At 51.3% G+C, this 7881-nt stretch overlaps 5 non-coding genes across 5 annotated transcripts; 1 reads left to right on the forward strand and 4 right to left on the reverse strand.

Moving 5' to 3' along the window:
- Nucleotides 1-441: 441 nt before the first annotated feature.
- Nucleotides 442-513, reverse strand: TRNAE-CUC (transfer RNA glutamic acid (anticodon CUC)). Its single transcript has one exon. It is a non-coding gene; the product is annotated as a tRNA-Glu (tRNA).
- A 1335-nt stretch (nucleotides 514-1848) lies between these two features.
- TRNAT-AGU (transfer RNA threonine (anticodon AGU)) lies at nucleotides 1849-1922 on the forward strand. The gene has a single exon. It is a non-coding gene; the product is annotated as a tRNA-Thr (tRNA).
- Nucleotides 1923-3098: 1176 nt separating this feature from the next.
- Nucleotides 3099-3170, reverse strand: TRNAQ-UUG (transfer RNA glutamine (anticodon UUG)). Its single transcript has one exon. It is a non-coding gene; the product is annotated as a tRNA-Gln (tRNA).
- Nucleotides 3171-3806: 636 nt separating this feature from the next.
- TRNAY-GUA (transfer RNA tyrosine (anticodon GUA)) lies at nucleotides 3807-3896 on the reverse strand. The gene is given in 2 exon segments: nucleotides 3807-3842; nucleotides 3860-3896. It is a non-coding gene; the product is annotated as a tRNA-Tyr (tRNA).
- Nucleotides 3897-7310: 3414 nt separating this feature from the next.
- TRNAS-GCU (transfer RNA serine (anticodon GCU)) lies at nucleotides 7311-7392 on the reverse strand. The gene has a single exon. It is a non-coding gene; the product is annotated as a tRNA-Ser (tRNA).
- Nucleotides 7393-7881: the final 489 nt, after the last annotated feature.

The raw sequence follows: 7881 nt of genomic DNA on the forward strand, positions 1-7881 counted from the left end.
CAGCCTCCTCCCCCTCCCAGGGTCTTTCCCCAGCCCCTCCCCAGTTCTACATTCCCCACATAAAAACCAGAGGGTTTGTTCTTTCAACAGGGAAAAGTCCTGATTGTGTTACCAGCAGGGGGAGGAGGGAGAGGGAGAGGGAAGGGGATGTGTTGGGGTATGTTGATGTTGGGAGGGAGGCACAGAGGGCAAAGAATGAGGAGTAATATTAGTTAGTTGGAACCAAGGGGCTGGGTTTAAACTACTGCAGAAAAAAGGACTCTGCCCCTGGAGCTGCCCTGTCTTCTCCAGAGCCCTTAGGCTGGCACTGGGGAGGCCTGAGTCCAGGCAGTGCCCAGCCAAGGGGGAGGGGTTAGGGTTAGCCCCATGCTAGGTGTCAGCTGCTGTAACATGTGGAAAGAAGATTGACTAGGGACATGTTTGGGGAAAGTTGCAGCTGGTTTCCCTGACTGGGAATTGAACCCAGGCCACAGCAGTGAGAGTGCTGGATCCTAACCACTAGACCATCAGGGACACATAAAACAAGTCTCTTTGCTCACCTACACTAGCCTTTCGCAGGCCATTTTCTGTCCACTTCAGGATGAGGGGGGGGGTCCATTCTCCCTTGCCCAGAGGGGACAAGAACAGAAACCAAACAGAACATCAAAGCAGCCAGACTGGGCCATGCCAGTTGTCCAACTAGCCCAGGATCCTGTCTCACAACAGCAGCCAATTTCATTGTCCCGAGGGAATCCTCAGGACAGACAGTTATTAAGTGATCCCTCCATTCCCAGCTTCAGATATACATCAGCTAGGGACACTTGCCCTGTCCATCCTGGTGAAATGCCATTGATTGACCTTTCCTGCATTAAATTATCCAGTTCTTTTTTGGACCTTCTTGTAGATTTCACCTTCACAACATCCTCTGGCAAGGAGTTCCACTGGGGGCAAAAATGTTTCCTTTGTAACTTGGTTACTTACCAGTTTCATTCTGTCACCCTGGTTCTTAAGTAGGCAAAAAAATAATTTCTTATTTGCTTTCTGCACCCCTGTCATCATCACATAAACCCCTGTCCCGTCGCCCCTTGCTTGTCCCTTTCCCAAGCTGAGAAGAAGAAGTTCCATGAACTCCTGAGAGCTGCTTTCCAAAGAAGAGGCATTTCCAGCAGAGAAGATGCCAAGCCCAATCCCCTACACAAAGCCCCAGGAAATACCAGTGGAGATTGGGAAAGCTCCCTCTTGGGCAGCGCTACGGAATGGATCCGGCTGGCCATCGGGCTGACTAACCCATCAACAGACGAGTCCCCGTGAGACTTCTCAGCCCAAGTGCAGAGACTGTGGAGTCTCCCACTCCCAGCCCAGTGGCAGAGGGGCAGCGCCCTGAGGAGGCAGGTCCTGAGGTGGAGGAGACCTTTGAAGGGAACAGGGACAAGGGAGACGTGAGGTGAGAGGAAGGGGAACAAGTCGCCTCTTCTCAAGTGAGACATGGTGGGAAACTGCCGGTTCCGGTGCAAGCCGAGCTCCAAGGGCTGGTTCCTGCCCTGGTGGCTCCTTGCAGGGCCTGGCTTGAGACTCCCCAAGAAGTGCCGTGTGTGGCCAGGAGAGAGGGTGTTTACAATCCAGACAATCAATGTTTGCTGCACTTCTCCCTCCCCTCAGTGATGCTAAAGCTCAAGGCCAACTCCCCAGGCCAAGCAGCTGGTGGAGATGTGCATGTCAGAGCCTCTGCCCACTGAGCTGTAGCCTTCTGTGTCCAGGGAGCCAGACACAGCCAGGGCTGGAGGGAAATGGGGATTGGCTGCACTTTGGGAGGCAAAGGTGTTGTCTGGGACCATAGAATAGAACAGTTTCACCAGGCTCCCTGAGGAAGGCACCATGGCTTAGCTGGCTAAAGCACCTGTCTAGTAAACAGGAGATCCTGGGTTCAACTCCCAGTGGTGCCTTGTGGTGGACTTTGTTTACTCTTTCTGGCCTCTGACACTCCAGCACTGGGGCACTTGAGCCCTTCAGCCAGATTCAGACCAGACCGGTCGGAGTCTCTGGTGCTCATCAAGGGGGATTCTGCACTTGCTGCTTTGGGAGCCAGGGTCACATTGCAGAGCTCCCCAGGGGCTGTCCCACGGTGCCACCAGACCAGCACCAGCTGCTCTCTCTGCCCTCAGCAATGTGGCTGCATTTTATCCTTCCCCTTCAGTGACAACCGCCCATTCCCCGCCAGCCCCAGCCCCTGTATCACCCATTCCTTTCCCCAGGAGCAGCGTGAGCACCAGTGCAGTGCCCTGCTGAGGCTGCGGCTGTGGGAGACTAGCCCTTGGCTTTGGAAGGGAGACATGATGTCAAGGTGTTAAGTTTCGCCCATGTCTAGTGTGGGGTGACCCACACTTGGGGGGCAGCTGGAGGTGCCTCCTGAGAGCTGATTTTCAGCCCTTCCTGTGTTTCTGCTTCCTTCCAACAGCTGGACTCTAAAAGTTGAGGAATGTGTTTTGGGAAGAGGGAATTTCTGCTTTTTCAGTGTCACTAGTGTGGCTTAGTGGACAAAGCACTGGTCTCCTAATCTTGGAGTTGTGGGTTCAAGTCCCATCTGAGGTGATAGTTATGACATTTCCTAGTAGGTGCAATTCTCTTTGGCTTCCTTTTTGCCATATTATCTGTTAGATGTTTGAACACTGGAGATGTGTCCCCTGCAACTGCCATTCCAGGGTTATGAGTTTAATTCTTGAAGGAGCCATTTAGAGACATCTGAGGCAAATCTGTCAGGGATGGTTCTTGGCCCTGCCATGAGTGTGGGGAGTGGACTAGATGACCTCTCAAAGTTCTCTCCAGCTCTATGAAATGGTTTATCGCCTTATAAAGAGCATCTATGGACACTCTCTTGTGCAAGAAAGTTCTAATGGCTGTTTTAGGCACAAGAAATCCCTCTTGCCTGTGCACACTGCCTTCTTGTGCAAGAAGCCCTCTTTGCAATGGTTTACTGTACATTTTCTTGCACAAGAATGCACATGCAGGGTAAACACTCTGCTAGTTTTTGCACAAGAATGGCCATTCTTGTGCAAAAGGCCTGCAGCATAGACATAGCTGTGCAGTGTGAAAAAACCTCACAATAACAGGCTTAAACCAGCAGGTCCCACTGAGACTTGAACTCAGATTGCAGGATTCAAAGTCCTGAGTGCTGCCCCTTACACCATGGGACCTACCTAGTGACCTGTGCATGGGCATTGGGGACACTCAGTTTTCTGGCTGGCCTCTGCACTCCTGGCTTTCCTCCTGCTGCTCCATCCCTCTGGCTATGACTACACGGCACATTTATTTTGGAATAAGCTGTCCTTGAATAGTGATTCCAAAATAGTTTATTTCGAACTAGCACGTCTACACTGCAGGGAAACCTCAGAATAGTCTGAGGCAGGCTCCCCAGTGTAGACCACCTGTCTCAGAAGAATAAGTTAGTATGTCCACAAGAAGGGGCTAGTTCAAACTAGCAGCAGTGGCGCAGCTACACAGGCCTTATTTTGAAATAGCTAATTTGGAATAGGCGTTAGTCTTTGTAAAATGAGGTTTGCAGAAGTCGGAAAAAGCCGTCTGATACTTCAGAATTATTTCAAAATGACGGAATTGCTGTGTAGACTCTTGCATTGTTCTTGTGGAATAAGGGCCATTGTTCCAAAACAACTTTTGTGTGTGGACAGAACTTGCACAGCCCAAGAAATGTGATTGGTAGCTCATCCCCAACATTGTTTTGTCAATTGCAGTGCAGGGTTCTGAAGACATGGACCCAAGGTAACCACCTTGGTTGTCTTCTGCTAAGGCCAGGATGGAGGGAAAAGAACAGCTCCTTTGAGCCGGAGTTGAACCAGCGACCTAAGGATCACTTGCCAAACACACGCTACAGTCCTCCGCTCTACCAGCTGAGCTATCAAAGGGTGCCTGAGTATGTCTTCTTTGTCCAGGTTGTCCTTTCTGCAAGTCTCAGGGCAATCGCTCCCCCCAAGTATATGGCATTGCTGATGAGGGGCAGAGGTGCACAGAGGCTGTCACAGGTACTTCACATGCAGACAGACCCCTTCAGTGAAACCTGATCTAGATCCATCCATGTCACAGCAAAAGGAAGAAAGTTGGGTTCTTCTCATGTGTCTTCTTTGTTCCAGAGTCTCTAGGGGTGCGGAAGGGTCAGGTCTACAAAAAAACAAACCAATTGAATGAACCTTAGTGTAGAAACACCCATGAGGGTTTCCTTCTATCTTTGGCCTGGAAAGGTCATCTGTAACAATGTGGTTTCTCTGTAACCCTATTGGAAGGCCTGTAGCTATTCAGTAGGTCTAAGCTAAAGCCTTCTTCTGCAGCCAGACTCAAGAGCAGCAGCAATTAGCTGTAAAGCCTGGAGTCACATGCTCACATTCCAGCTAAATGACACTGAAATAGTGTCACACTAGGCTGTGAGAAGGGGATCCTGTCCTAATGGCACCCACTGGTACCAGATAAGAAACAGACCTCAAGATGGGTAGAGAAAACTTAGTTAAACACCGTTTTGTCTGGCAAGAAACTGCTTATCAATAGTTGTGGTTGTGCAGTGGGCATTCTATGATTATTGTCCTCCATTTCCCATTGTTTGTCTGGGTGGTCGCTGTCTGGTTTGGATCTGTTTCTGTCTGCTGTAAAATTAATTTTGCTAGATGTAAATCAACTAAGGTGGTGGAGTATGATTGGTTCGGTAAATCACAATAGTATCTTATGACTAGTTAGCAAAATTATACTAAAATAATTGGTTAAGATATTGCTAAGCAGGACTCAATTTTCACTATATAAACTGGGGTCCAAGAAGGAGACCAGCAAGAAGAACTCACCTGTGAAAGAGCCTTCGACCAGAGCTTCCAGGACACCTCTGCACAACCTGAGTAGGGGAACAAGGGACCCAAGCCCTGAGACCCCCAGCTCAGAATAGAACATGCCTGGCCCATCAGAGAGGACACCTCAAGAACCTGTGTTTCTATAGGGCTTTGTAAGGAGCTGCTGTATGTTAAACAAACACAGTGATGGCTACACCACAGAGGCTTTTCTTTCCTCAATTTAAACTTGGGCAAATATTCTGTTACTAACTCTTTAGCCAACTCAGATTGCTGCGGAGGAAGGAATTATCTCTTGTTAATTCTCTGCCCTCAGGAAGGGACCAAACCCCCCTTCCCCGTCCCAGGGACTCCAACCCAAACCCTGAGACCCAAATCCTGCCCTGGGGGAGCTCTGCAATGTGACCCTGGCTCCCAAGGCAGCAAGTGCAGAATCCCCCTTGGTGAGCGCAAGAGGCTCCGACCGGCCTGGTCTGAATCCAGCTGAAAGGCTGGACGGTCCCGCTGCTAGAGTGTCACAGCCCCTGTCAATCAGCCCTGTGTTTGTCCCGTCTCTTTCATGGAAGGGCACGGCAGGGCCCACACACCCACCAGGAGTCTCAGGCACGTCTCTCACACCCAGCTGACCATGGAGCATGTCTCCGTGGCCAGTGTGTGGTACCCAGGGGCTCTCTCCTGTGAGCCCCCCCAGGGGAGTCTCACACAGAGGTCTTGGGATCACAAGCTTCCTGACACTCTCATCATGCAACAGGGGCAGGTCCAGCCTGGTCTGTAAAAGCTGCTCTGGAAATCAGAGAGCAGCTAAAGTGACTCCAGTGGGATTTGAACCCACAACCTTGGAATGACTAGTCTAGCTCACACTAATAGCTACAGTTTCAAAGTCCAAGACCCTGACTATTGCACCGCAGCTCACAGCAACCCTCATCTCTTCATTCTGCTTTGCAGCAGGGTAATTGCTGGGCTAGAATAAAGGGAAAAGCTGAACCAGAGGAACACACGCTCCCCCTCCCACACTCAGACCCCCCATACCCAGCCTCCTGCTCAGAGCCTCAGCTGTGGCTTAAACCTAGTTCCAGAGAGAAGAGGCCAATGCAAACAGCCCCTGGCAGCGAGGGAGTCAGCACGTCGGTGGGTGGGGCAGGGAGCTGGGGGCAGATCTTGGCTCTAACTCACTAGGCAACCTTGGCCTGTTTAGGGAATCTCTCCCTGTCTCCATGGCCCTGTCTGTACAGCAGGGACAGCAACACTCACAGCCCCACAGGAGGGGGCTGGTTTAATGCTTCACCCCACGGCCCAGCAATGAGCCCCCAAACTCCTCCTGTGCTCGGAGAGCCAGGTTTGCTGTGTGAATTCTATGGGGCAGGTGCCATCAGGCCTGGGCACTGGGATTATTTACCAGTTTCCCTGGCCCTCTGAGACTGCTAAGGTCAGAGCTGAGGTGGCTGAGTGGTTCAGGTTTTTGATTAGAAAGCCAATAGATTAAGCAGGTTCACAAAATCCACTAGTTCTGTAGCCCCAGAAAAGTAAATATGAACCACAGTCCTGCCTGTCCCTTCCCCTCACGCCATGGGGGCTGGAACGTCAGAGGAGGGAGGTGTCTTAGTTGGGGGCCACATCACAGAGGGCTGGGGGCCTTTGGAGGAGTTTCTTTGTGTCTCACTTTTGTGGTCCCTGATTTTTCTGTGGGTCAGTGGCTCCCGACCCATAAAAGGTTCCCCGCCCCTGCCATAAATAAAGCAACATTGAAACCTTGTGTGCTGGCTGTAATGTTTTCCCTTTCTTTAAAATGAAGTTTGATCAGCTAACATGAGACATTTCAAACGCTTAATCTATTTATTTATTTAAATGAAACTGTTCTCCCCAGCTGCAGCCCTAGCAAAATGGCTGGGGTGTGATTATGTCATTAGTGGCGAGTGTCCATTAGTAACCAAGAGTCCATGGAAAGGTTTGGGGAGGGCAAGGGCTCAGCAAAGGGGTGGGGTCTTGCGGAAGGGATGGGATAGATCCTGGCTTGCCCTGACATTTAAAAGGTGCCCTTGGGGGCATGTGGCACCCTGAGCAGCCTCTGATGTTCCCTGTGTGAGCCCCAGAACCAGCCCTGAGTGACGGGGGCAGAGGGGGAGCAGCTCACACATGCCAAGGGGCTGGCCAGGGGCAGGACATGAGCCTGCAAGGCAGCAGTGACATCACAAGGACCTTTTGCAGCACCTCAGCTCATTGGCCGGGAGGCAGTGACCTCACAGAGGGTCCATGGCAACAGCCAGGTGGGACAGGCTGCAGGGCTGGGGCATCTCAGAGACCCCCATGGCCTGGCTGCCTGGAATCTCCTTTGTGAGGTTTCCCCTTGAGGGCTCCATCTGGGAGTGTCTCTGTGGCGATTTCCCCTTTCCCCAGGCTGCAGTGGGAGGGACTGGGGCAGGCAGGGTCACAGGAGGGGCTGACGCTGAACTGAAGAGAAAGCTGGGAGAAGCAAGAGGAAGGCCTGCAAACATCTGATGAGGATGGGATTTGAACCAATGCATGCAGAGCACAATGGATTAGCAGTCCATCACCTTAACCACTCGGCCACCTCATCTGAGTTGTTGGGGGGGTGTTACCAATTACCCAAAGCCAGCACTGCCAGGAACCTTTGTGCCACTTGCTGGCTGGCCGGGGACACCCAGGGTGGGAAGGTTTTGGCTTTTCACAATGTTCCCTGGGCTGTTGTACAAAGCTCAGTGCTGGTAACAAACCCAAACACCCCTTGACTACATCTACGCTGCAGGCTTCTTACACAAGAACTGTTTTGTGCAAGAGTTCCTGCGCAAAATGTCTTGTGCAAGAGCACGTCCACACTGCCATGTGCTTTTGTGCAAGAATGTCCGTGGCAGTGTGCACGCTCTCTTGTGCTGGAAAGCTCTGATGGCCATTTTAGCCATAGGGATTTCTTGCACAAAAAAACCCTGTTGCCCATTCGTACTACCTTCTTGTGCAAGAGGGGAGAGGAATAACTCTTGCCCAAGAAGCCCTTTTCCTTCATTTTGCTGTAAATTTACTTGCGCAAGAACGCGCATGCAGTGTAGAT

This window comes from Pelodiscus sinensis, chromosome 19 (assembly GCF_052426305.1).
Source record: "Pelodiscus sinensis isolate ZL-2025 chromosome 19, ASM5242630v1, whole genome shotgun sequence".
NCBI lineage: Eukaryota > Metazoa > Chordata > Testudines > Trionychidae > Pelodiscus > Pelodiscus sinensis.